Source organism: Phacochoerus africanus, chromosome 1, assembly GCF_016906955.1.
Source record: "Phacochoerus africanus isolate WHEZ1 chromosome 1, ROS_Pafr_v1, whole genome shotgun sequence".
Classification (NCBI taxonomy): Eukaryota; Metazoa; Chordata; class Mammalia; order Artiodactyla; family Suidae; genus Phacochoerus; species Phacochoerus africanus.
The window spans coordinates 83,847,263-83,859,517 of record NC_062544.1 but is presented as its reverse complement, the minus strand read 5'-3'; the positions used below and the strand labels follow the sequence as shown (position 1 = coordinate 83,859,517).

The following is a 12,255-nucleotide window of genomic DNA, read 5'->3' as shown; positions in this document are numbered from 1 at the left end:
CCCATTGATTGAATTTTATTCTGCATAAAACATTTCCATGCCCTGGGCTGGGCCCTCTGGGAAGAACCAGGGCCCCAGAGACCTGTAAAGTCCCTGCCTGGAGCCCACTTGCTCTGTCAATGCTGTGCACGCAAATAAGAAAAGCTGATGTATGTTCTGAGCTTTGCCACAAGTCCTTGACAAGCTGAATTCAGAAATTAACTTTTTTTTTTTTTTTTAGCAATTTCACAGTGTAACTTGTATGTCTGTTGAATCTAATAATAGACCACAAACTGGGTTTGTACTCCTTGTGCCTTTGTTTCTTTTCATTCATCCATTCATTTTGGCCATGCCTGTAGCATGCAAAGTTCCTGGGCCAGGATAAAATACACCCCACAGCAATGACCTGAGCCACAGCAGTGACAACACCAGATCCTTAACCACTAGGCCACCAGGGAACTACCATTTATTTTTTCTAATTCACTTTTTATTATATTCTACAAGATATAAACAGTCCACAAGCTTGAAAAAACAACAAAAACTGCCCATTGCTATAGATAGTTGGAGAAGCACTATTTTAAATGATATGTCTGGTTTAAAAAAGGTCTGAGTCAGGAGTTCCCGTAGGGGCTCAGTGGTTAACGAATCCGACTAGGAACCATGAGATTGCAGGTTCGATCCCTGGCCTTGCTCAGCGGGTTAAGGATCCGGCTTTGCCGTGAGCTGTGGTGTAGGTTGCAGACGCAGCTCGGATCCCGTGTTGCTGCGGCTCTGGTGTAGGCCAGCGGCTACAGCTCCGATTAGACCCCTAGCCTGGGAACTCCATATGCTGCGGAAGCGGCCCAAGAAATGGCAAAAAGACAAAAAAAAAAAAAAAAGGTCTGAGTCAAACACACTTCAGTTGCGTGCCATCAGTGCCTCCGCACCCCTCAAATTTCAAATGCCTCTACTTCCCACTTTCTTTGTTTCTTCCGCCTTTGGGTTTCTCTTCCTCTCAAATCTGGGGCTTCTTCACAATGAGGGAAAAAAGGTGGCAGAACTCTTCCCTCCACTTCCTACTGCCCTTCAGCTCCACTTCGGGCAGCAAATCAAACTGGCGGCTGGTGACCAAACAACACCCTTCCCCTCAGACGGTGTTACCTTCACAGGTCCACCAGGGGGAGCCCTGGAAATCTGTCAGGATTTCCCAGAACAAAGCTAGCTCATCCAGCCATTTTCCTCCAAGAGGACCAAATCTAGTCAAACTCTCAGTGGGAGACAACTCTTAAAACCCCATGAGAAAATTCTCCCGATGATGGTGGTCCCTTCACTACCTCAAAGTACTCTTAAAATGCTCTTTCTCTGTACTTTTGCCAGTCCTCTTTCCTCCCTGAAAGCACATGGGGTAACTTTTCGCTCTTCAGCCTCTCTGCCTGTGCTCTGATCCTGGCCTGCCTGCCCTGCCTAAAGCACTGCTTTACCAGACCCACCCAGCCTTTTCTCCACATCCACTTTTCCCCTCTCTACACCTTCCGAGTCATCAGACTTGATGTCTAATGCCAACTGCTCCTCCTCAACAATTCGGCAGCAAAAACGAAGCAGCGTAAGACGGCTGTTAATAGCATGAGCTCTACAGCTAGACAGCCTGGTATGGATGCCCAGCTTCGCCACTCACCAGCTGTGTGACCCTAGGCACTCATGGGACCCTAGCCCACCTCAGTGAGGAGATGAGAATAATATCACCTGCACTTCCCACAGTTGGTGGGAGGATTACATGAGATAATACATGAAAGTACATATAATGCTGCTGGCCCCAGAGTAAGTTCTCATTAAGCATCTGTTCTAATGTATCTTATTGCACCAATTATAATTAATTTATCAGTATTTGTTATTACATGATATCTTACACTTCACTGCATATGCCATCACACCAGTGGTGCCATGCAGGGCCTTGCAGACTGAGCACCACACACCGGGGGTAGGGTGGGGCTGTTCTCTTGGCCAACAATACAGACTATAAAAGCATGGTGGTCTCTGCACCACATCTTATCCATTATTTTGCTAGAACAAATGTAAAAGCCATCCTGTTTTTAAGCTAGTTTAGAAATTCTACCTTAAGTCCCATCTCTATGAATACTTCTTATATGACAGAACCTGCCCTGTTCCCTCTGTGCCTACAGGTAACCTGTCTTCTGCTCTCCTGGGTCTTCTTTCAAGGTTGGCAGATGTCTTCCCAAACAACCAAACTCAATGTCCAGTCTCAGTTCTTAGTCTCTCTGGTCTCCCTGAACTTGATGTGTCCTATTTCCTTTCCACCCTGAAGCACTCTCCTTTCCTGGGAGAGCTGACCTTGACCTCTCCCAGGGCCCCTCCCACCCCTTCAACTCCTTCCCCCACCTACTCACCAGGAGCTTCCTCTAAACTGCATCTCCTGTTCCCTCTCCCACCTCCAGGCCAAGGCCCTCAAATATTCCCAAAGCTGTGAACCCTCCACACCCACTCACCATTACTTCTCTACCAATCACAGGCTCACATGGACACACCCCTTTAATAACAGACAATGTCTGAGGAGCGTTCATCTCAGGTGTATGCCCGGCTCTGAGGTGAGTATTTTACATCCATTAATTCACCTGGATAATATGAATAATTATATTTCATCCCAAAAGATAGTGTTGTTATCCTCCATTCTGCAGATGAGGAAACAGAAAGGGTTCAGTAACTTGCTCAAGATCACTCAGAAATGGGGAGTTCTCTGGCGGTCTAGTAGTTAGGATTCAGCATTTTCACCCTTTCACCACTGCAGCCCAGGTTCAAACCCTGGTCTGGGAACTAATAATTCCACATCAAACTGCTGAATGCTGTGGCCAAAAAAAAAAAAAAAAATCACTCAATAATGGCCAAGTCGGGATTCACACCCAGGTCTGTGCTTGGGGCCCTTAACCACCCAAGAGTCCTTTCCTAATGGCACTCACTTACATGTACAACTAAACCGATCACACCCATTCCTTCCGCACATAACTTCTTGAACCTGGTGCCTGGCACTGCACTTAACCATTTTGTCCCTACCTCAAGCATGGGGTCAAATACATAGTAAGATTCAACAAGTATTCACAAAAAATAAATGAAAAACTCTTTTTTGGAGGAGGGCCCACACCCACGGCATATGGAGGTTCCCAGGCTAGGGGTCGAATCGGAGCTGTAGCTGCCGGCCTACACCACAGCTTACAGCAACACCAGATCCTTAACCCACTGAGCAAGGCCAGGGATTGAACCTGTGTCCTCATGGATACTAGTCGGATTCATTTCTGCTGAGTCAAGATGGGAACTCTGAAAAACTCTTTAACTTAAATTGACTTAAGGGGTTCCTGCCGTAGCACAGTGGGTTTAGAATCTAACTGCAGTAGCTTGGGTCACTGTAGAGGCTCAGTCTGATCCCCAGCCCAGTGTGGTGTGTTAAGGGATTAACCCATTGCCACAGCTGCAGTACAGGTCAAACCTGCAGCTCGGATTCAATCCCTGGCCAGGGAACTTCCATATGCAGTGGGTGTGGCCATAAAATGGAAAAAAAAAAAGACTTAAAAGTGGTCTCCAAAATAGAAGTTAGCAGAAATTCACAAGCTTTTTGATGCTTTAAGAAAAATTTTTAAAAAAAGGAGGTGGGAGACCACTACAAAAAAAATCTAGATTCGCATTCAAAACTAGAAGTCAGGGAGGGCAGGGATTTCTTCAGCAGAAAAGGAATCTTCCTTAGTTTCCCACACTATTTTAGATATCTTATTACAGAGACAAGTGATAAGGATCATCAGAAGACTCTCCATTACATGAATATTCTCATTTTTTAAGGTTAAAAAAGAAACATTTGTTTTTATAATCACTATTTTCTTTCACTATAATAATCTGCAAAAACACAACCAAAAGCTAGATTATTTCATTTGTAACAGCTGATTACCTATGTATAAGCTTTAAACACATCCCAAAGAGTCACCTGTTGCAGGGAAACTGACATTCATAATCATGGGTGGGGCAGGGATGCTAAGGCACAGAGAGTTTCAGCTGAAATGTGAGCATGCTTCACAAGCAAATGCTAGACAACATAAAACACAATCACCAATCATTTGCCAATGTCCAAAAATTAAATTCAATGACGAAGGGAAAGAAGTTACATTTTCTATTAAAGAAGTCCTATTTTCATATGGATGGCCTCTATGACCAAAAATGTCCCCAGAGGCTTTCCACCTACTGGTAATAATACAAACGGCTACGTACCCATTGCTACTAGTCCAAATAATCTGGGCAAAACTGCTCTAACTGGTCACACAAAATACTCTGCATATTTCACGATTTTTAAAGACATGCCTCTCTCTTAACATTTTATTTTTGTAATACAAATACTATTCACTATATGGATTTCTGGCACTGTGGATTAACAACAACAAAATCTTTTTGAAGACTGAATCTTCTATTTTATTCTGAAGCTAGTTTCATATAATTAAGAACTGTAATCATGTCTCCAGTTTCATGCCATTCTTTCTTTCCTATTACTGAATAAGCAAAACACAATGAAGAAACTATGTATGTTTTAACATTTGTACTTGTTCTCATACTTAATGGATCAAAAGATTTCCAAACTGAAACCTCAACTAGCCATGCCCTAAGTTAAAACACATGGCAGGAAATGAAGTTTTCCATAAAACAACATCTAGATTCTTCTACTGTTCAATAAAATAACAATACATTTGTCAACTTTTACTAGGACACATTTTTAATGCTTTGATGGAGTCGGCATCTAAAAGGAAACGCCATCGTGCTGACTGAAAAAGCTGGTTTTATGGAGGATATTTTGATGTTATTGCTGTGGCAAAAGTCTCTGTGCAGGAAATGGGCCTTTCTCTGGGAAAATTGGCTGCCTTCCTCTGGTCACTCCACTTCTTTCACTTGCTGGCTTAAAAATTTAGACAAGGTCAGGACTAGAGATGACCTGAGACAAAAATACAGTTAGGGCAGAGCATTTCAGAGCTGAAGGAAACTTAGTCATTATCAAGGACAGTGTGTCATCTTACATGTCAGAGGCTATTAATCTGATGAGTGGGAATCTCATGAAAAGAAAATGGCTCTACTGAAGTAAGTCACTGACAAGGAAAGAGCGCACAGTGCTCTCAACTGTTATCAACTGTACCTCTCCAGCAGCATGCGCCATCAACAGGGGGCCTGGGATGACAATGCGCCCTCCTGCTCCTCCCACAGACTCACCCGTCCACCTGCGCAGGGACTCCCCTTGGCCCCCTCAAGCCTTCACTCTGGCAAGTATCCTTTCTCCTGCATCTCAACCCCCCGCCCCATGAGAAAGCATAGAGCGCTCAGATCTAAGGACATCACTGGCACACACCTACCCTGTGCTCACCCTGTGCCAGACATGTCTCATACAGTAATTCATTCCGTTGCCACAAAACCCTAAAAGGCAGATATTGCTATCCTTCCCACTGTACCTATGGGAAAACTGAGGCCCCAGAGCTAGTAAGTGGAAAAACAGAGAAGCCAGGCACTTAACCACTGTACTTTGCTGCTTCTCAGAATACAGCAAATAAAACAAGCCAGTTCCTTAATCCAGCTGTTAGCCCACTTCTCTGCTTCCATCCACATAAAAAACCTAAGAGTTATGGTCCTGGCACCACTTAATTTTTTCGGTCTTTTTAGGGCCACACCTGCAGCATATGGAGGTTCCCAGGCTAGGGGTCGAATCAGAGCCATAGCTGCCAGCCTACACCATGGCCACAGCAACACAGGATCCAAACCACATCTGTGACCTACACCACAGCTCACAGCAATGCTGGACCCTTAACCCACCGAGCAAGGCCAGGGATCAAACCTGAGTCCTCTTGGATAGTTGTTGGGTTCGTTAACCACTGAGCTACAACAGGAACTCTCTGGTTCCACTTTCTTCCCTCGCTCTCTCTGATACAATCCAATGTTCTCGCCAACACCATCTGTCAGGCATTCACTCAGTGATGCACAAAAGCCAGTCACTCTCTGGTCACCTGCTCTCCATTCTGCTCCACCCAATGATGGCCTCGCAGCAGAATTTTGCACGGTTGGCCACTCCCTCCTCCAAATGCTTTTCCTCCTGGCTTCACCAACACCTGCTGATCACACACCTGTTTTGCCAGCCACACCTTCCCCCTCTCCTCTGCTGGCCTTTCCTCTTCTGCTTGACCTCTAGATGCTGGCACACCCCCGGCTCAGGCCTGGGCCCTCTTCCTCTCCCTCTAAGTGGCTTACACTTTTCATCACTAGCAGTGAACTCCAATCTTGTATATTCAACTTCCAACTTCAAACGACACATTCGACAGAACTCTTTTATCTCTCAAAGTTTCTTCCTATTACGGAAAACTTCAAATATATACAAAACTAGTAAAAATAGTATAATGAATCTCCATGTAGCCAGGACCCAGATTCAATGGTAACCCATGGCTAATCCTGTCTCATCTGTAATTTCATCCACTTCCCACCCCAGATTATTTCAAACTTGAGCTCTTTATTCCCACTCCTCCAAACTCATTCTCCATTCTAGCAAATATGTGCCACCACCAATCATCTTCCCACAGTATTTAAATCCAAAGCTGGAAGTCTCTTGGTTTCCTGGCCTTCTCTCACTAACTGTATGCCACGCCCCTTCTGTGAATCCCATCAGCCCCACTCCCACCATGACCACCCTATCTAAGCCACCATCATCTCTCCTGGGACTGTCAGTAAGTAGCCTCCAACTTAATATCAAAGCACAACAAAACTGCAGTGGTCTACTGAGCAAGGAGATGACCCATTTAAAAGATAGACTACATGTCATTTTGCTGCTTTAAAGCTTCCATCGCCCTGGGAATAAAGCCCTAACTCCTCATCCAAGGCCACAGCAGATTATATGGCCTGGGCCCTGCCTACCTCTCATCTACCACCTTCCTCTGAATATGCCAAGCTCATTCCTGCCTCAAAGCCTTGGCCAGTGCTTCCACTGGGAATGCTGCCTACGTAGCTGGCTGGCTTTTCCCCTCATTGAAGTCTCAGCTCAAATGTATGTCCTGATTTGAAACAGCAGCACTGCACCCCCACTAACCCCATGACTCCATTTTACTTCCTTCACAGCAGTTATCACATTGGACACTCTCTGGTTTACCTGCCCCAGAATGAAGCTCCACATACTGAAGGGCTTTGCCTGCTCCTGTGCAGCTGTCTTCCCCACAGTGGGAAAGGGCTCGGTTACAGCAGGCACCCAATACATGTCTACTGGATTTAAAATAAAACCTATTTCATCTGATTGGATTCCCTATGGGAAAAATGAAAAAGAGCCTTGCCTCTTCAATTACGTAATTTCTTGAACAAAAGTGTGTCAGTGAAAAGCACTGACAGCATACATTTTAGACACTAACGAATTCCAGGCCTAGAGAAGAGGGGCCTTCTAGGGTAGAGGCAAGTTCTCATTTTTCACAGCTCTTATCTATCTGTATATCTATCTGTATATCTATCTGTATATCTATATCTGTATATCTTATCTGTTTCTCCTTTACAAAGTGACTCATACCAGAAAAAAAGCACAACCTAAACATTGAGAATTACGTTTTATTCAGTGGACTTACTGAAGACTTAAGCCCAGGATACAGCCTCTCAAATATCTTTGAGAGACTGGTCTAAAAAGGTAAAGAAGGAGCCAGAATATACAGGAATTTCTGCAAAAAAGAAAAAACCCAGGTAGTCAAACCTCAAAAGATTACTGCTAATTAAAGAAAAACCAGACATCTCAAGTTAAAGAATTTAGCGTTTTTCTACACATGGGAAGATGCAGGAGTCTGAGTTTATTGAAATTACTCCTTTGATGTGTACCTTTTCCATCTAGGCCAGTATCCTACTTTTCTCTATCCTGAATCTCCTCAGGGTGTACCGTCAGGAAGCACTACAGTGGCCCAGGGAGGGCTTGACCACTGCAACATCCTTTGCTTACGGAAACGGCAGGCATCATTCTCTGCCCACAGTTTAACACTTGTTCATTCTACAAAATGAAACACGTACTGAGTGCCTATGTCACGGCAGCACTGCATGAGATGTTGTAGCTACAGAGGCCTCCTTCTTTGTAGGCCTCCACTCGCACCAGAGTCTCACTAGAGTCCAAAATCAGGAAACTTACCTATAATTTTCAACACTACAACCTTAGGACCCAGCCTCAGGTGGGGCATATTCCCCAATGAAAGCATAAGAATTAGTAATTTTAAAAATTCTTTCGTCACCAAACCCTTCCACCCTACTCATGAAAAGATTATGTCTTGCTCAGAGGGCCAGTCTTCTACAGAGACCAAGCACAAACTGATTCCTTGGGTGAAATCCTTACTGCATCACAATCTCTCTACTCGACATTTCCCTCTCTCTCTCTCTCTCTCTCTCTCTCTCTCTCTCTCTCTCTCTCTCTCTATATATATATATATATATATAAATCTCCTTGACATTTCTAAGGTTACCCAGACTGCTTAGTCTTGATGCTTAGGGGAAAAAATGCAAACCTGAACACAAAGTCAAATGTCATTCAGTTCAGAGCTCAGTTTCCAGCATCAGCAGGACTCCCTACAGCTTACAGTTCCAGCTGAGAGTCATTAACATCAAAATACGGTCATTCAATAAATCCCCCAGAGGTGACTTCAGGCCTAGAAGGGAAAGGCCACTTCTGGGTGGGTCAGTGCTCCATTCTCAATTCACTCCAACCTACAGGGGAAGCAGCAGGGTCCTTGGCCTAGGAATCAGAAACCTGGAGCTTTCTTCTGGCCTGGACTCTGTTGCCTCTGGCATAACAATGCCACTCTATCCTCAGGCTGCCTCCCAAACTGGACCTAAAGGGCAGATGACATGGGGAGTCCTGTGAAGTATACTCACCATACAAAGGAAAGGCAGGAGGGGTGGAAGAGACTACAAGAAGGTGGTGTTACTGACAGGCTTGAGGTGAAGGTCGTTCTGACAAGTCTAAGTGGAGCTTCTGCTCTATGGCTAGAAGCTGCCCTCTGGAGGGAGGTGGGGAGCTCCTAATGGCCTTATACTGAGGCAGGAGGTAGATGGATTCCAGGATAGACATTTGCAACTAGCCTCTTATTTACACTTCTTGAGGCAGAAGATAGGTGGACTCCAGGACAAACATTTACAACCAGACCACCTACCTATACCTCAAGACAGAAATAACAACAGGCATAAGGCAAATAACTTGTACCTGTCTTCCGTGAACTTGTTAAACAATGGTAATGCCAGGTTCAAAAGGGGGCTGAGTCCTGCTTGAACAGAACAAAGAGGTCACGTACTCCCCATCCTCAGGATCAGGGAGACCCCAACTACACATAGGCAGAGAGACCCTTCTGGGTCAGAAAGGGAGGGGGTGCCAGGCCCTAACAAGTCTAGACCTTCCCACCATGCTCTGCTTTGGAATCTATCTTGACCAAGAGATGAGCACATAGAACAGGGGAGGGCCCTGGGTCTGGTCAGGTGTAGCAAAATAAAACAAGATAATTGGCCAAAGGAAGACTAGACTCCAGAGGAAAAGCCCTATATAAGTAAATTAAGTCACCCCTCTGGTGCGCTCCTCATTGAGGGGGATGCCTGCACCCTCACTTCTCCTTTGGGTGCGTATTACTGCTTTATTTCTGCCTTAGATAAATAAGACTAATTCTCTGGATTCTGTGCTCTCCTACATGTTGTACTGTGTTTCTAACAATAAACTTTACACCTATTTTTATAGTCTTTTCTCCCTGAAACATTCTTGCTTTCAACAGGGGGTAAAAGAATCAGGGCAATTCTGCTTTTAGTCTCTAACCAGTCTAGTGGCTGGGATTCCTGGTTTTTATCCAGGCTGCCCAGGTTCAATTCCTGAGCAGAAAATTAAAATCTTGCTTCAAGCCATCACCCACTGCTGTCTCTCCAAAATCAATACCACTGAGGTCATGGCCCTAGACACCTCCTGGCTTTACTCAACTTCCCCCAGCTCCCCACTCTTACCTTGTGTGGTAGAGTAGTGGAAATGAGAAACAGAAGTGAGGAAAGGAGAAAATCCCCTTCCCAGGTGATACCATGGCTAGAATTACCCTTTAATTCTCTGACTTCCAGGCATTAATACTCCCAAATGTTCGATCACACTATCAGAGTTTACATTAACTTTCTGTGTAGTTTTCTTAACCTTGGCTCAAAATAACTCCCCAAAAGTCCCAATAATTTTGTCCTGTAAAATTCTGAAATGCAACTCTAATTCAGGGATTGGCAAACTACAATCCATTCATAGGCCAAATCTGGGTGTTCTATAAATACTGCTTTATTGGAAAACAGCCACACCGACCTCATTATATGTTGTCTACGTCTATCTTCACACTACAAGGGCAGAGTCTGGGAGCTGTAACTAATACAGCATGGCCCTTGAAGCTTAAAATACTTACTATCTCGCCCTTTATGTAAAGTCTGCCAAACCCAACTCTTAAATCTACCTGCTTCAAGATACAACATAAAAGAGTACAGCTGAAGCTTGTTTCTTGGGGTTTTTTTTTTTGTTTTATGTCTTTTTGCCATTTCTTGGGCCACTCCTGAAGCACATGGAGGTTCCCAGGCTAGGGGTCGAATCAGAGCTGTAGCCGCTGGCCTACACCAGGGCCACAGCAATGTGGGATCCGAGCCACGTCTGCAACCTACACCACAGCTCAAGGCAACGCCAGATCCTTAACCCACTGAGCAAGGCCAAGGATCAAACCCGCAACCTCATGGTTCCTAGTCAGATTCGTTAACCACTGAGCCACGACGGCAACTCCTAAAGGCTGAAAAAAAATAAACTTTTTTCCTTCAAAATTGGCAAGGTTTCACTTTTTAAAAAGAAATCCTAACAAATCTCACATTTACAGAAATCTGCATTTTTGTGTTGAAACAAAAAAAGTATTTTCAGACTTATCAGTGAGAAAAGTATATTTTCTAATACATCCATAAATCTGTTGTGCTGAACTAATTTTACACAGACTACTCAAAAACACACTGGCTTAAAGCTGAATCCGCAAACACACCACTCTTAGTCCCAAGGCCATTTTCTGAAAGTAGGGTAAGCTTGAAAAGCGGGGCCTAAATAATACTTTTATTTTAAAGTGTATTCTACCATTAACTCTAAAAATTAAACTACTGACAATACAATTTCTGACCATGTTTATCAAAGTGTATAATCCTTCTTTATAGGAAATAAAGTTGTTTTGCTTTATTTTTGTCTGCACCCCTGGCATGTGGAAGTTCCCAGGCCAGGGATCAAACCCATGCCACTGTTGTAACTAGAGCCACAGCAGCGATGACACCAGATCCTTAACCCACTGAGCCATGAGAAAATTCCCAGGGTTTTTTGATTGTTTAAATACACTTATGAAACTAGACTAAATATATCCAAATATGTGAAGAATCATTCAAAAAAGCAAGATCATATCCAGTTTATGTGTTTAAAAGAAAATGAGGTTATTCACTGAGGTAAAGGGTGAGGATCCTTTATTTCCCAGCCCTTAACACCCCTCCAAGTGCCTTTCTACGGTCTGAATGTGGTGGATAAATCTGCACATGGGAAGGGTAACAAGGGCATGTCTGCCTTCCTTTCTCAGATGTTAGTGCTTTCTCCCTTGATGATACAAGAAATTGTTCTAAAGTAGGGATAAGAACAAGGACCTTGAGACATGGTGCCAGAAAAAAGAAAGAAAGAAAGAAAGAAAGAAAGAAGAAAGAGAAGAGAGGAGAGACAGGAATGCAGTCAGGAAGGACAGTGAAAGCCAAAACAATAAAGAAAGAAATACATCAAAGAAAGAAATAAAGAAAGAAATTAAAAAAAGAAAATACATAAGTAAGTCCTTACGTTCATTCAGTCATTACGTCCTTAATTCATTCCTACTGCAAAGAATGCAATAACATCCTCCAGACAAACCTCCCGCCACCCTAAAGAAAAGAATGATCAGGTGCTATTTATAAAATGTAGGCGCTAGAAGAAATTCTAGCCTTCAAATCTAACCCTAAATATTATGCCTGTGAGGATAGTTCCCTCCATCGCTGCTACACTCCCTTCATTAAAAACGAATCCATTCATTCTGAGATCAAAGAGAACAATTTGAGTGTTTTGCTGTCATCTATTCACATCAGTGGCCGTAAGCCCTGTCCAAAAAAGTGCTGAAGAAAAAATTACACACTTTCCCTGACTGTCCTCCAAAGAGCTTAAGCTCATCTACTGCCCTCTCTGTAAGCCAGTCCTAACTATGTGCAAACTGCCAGGCTAGGAGA

General features: G+C 43.8%; 1 protein-coding gene across 6 annotated transcripts in view; it reads right to left on the bottom strand.

Moving 5' to 3' along the window:
• The window catches only part of OXNAD1 (oxidoreductase NAD binding domain containing 1), a 40,512-nt gene that overhangs the window by 19,496 nt on the left and 8,761 nt on the right, over positions 1-12,255 (bottom strand). The gene's annotated exons all lie outside the window — the stretch shown is intronic.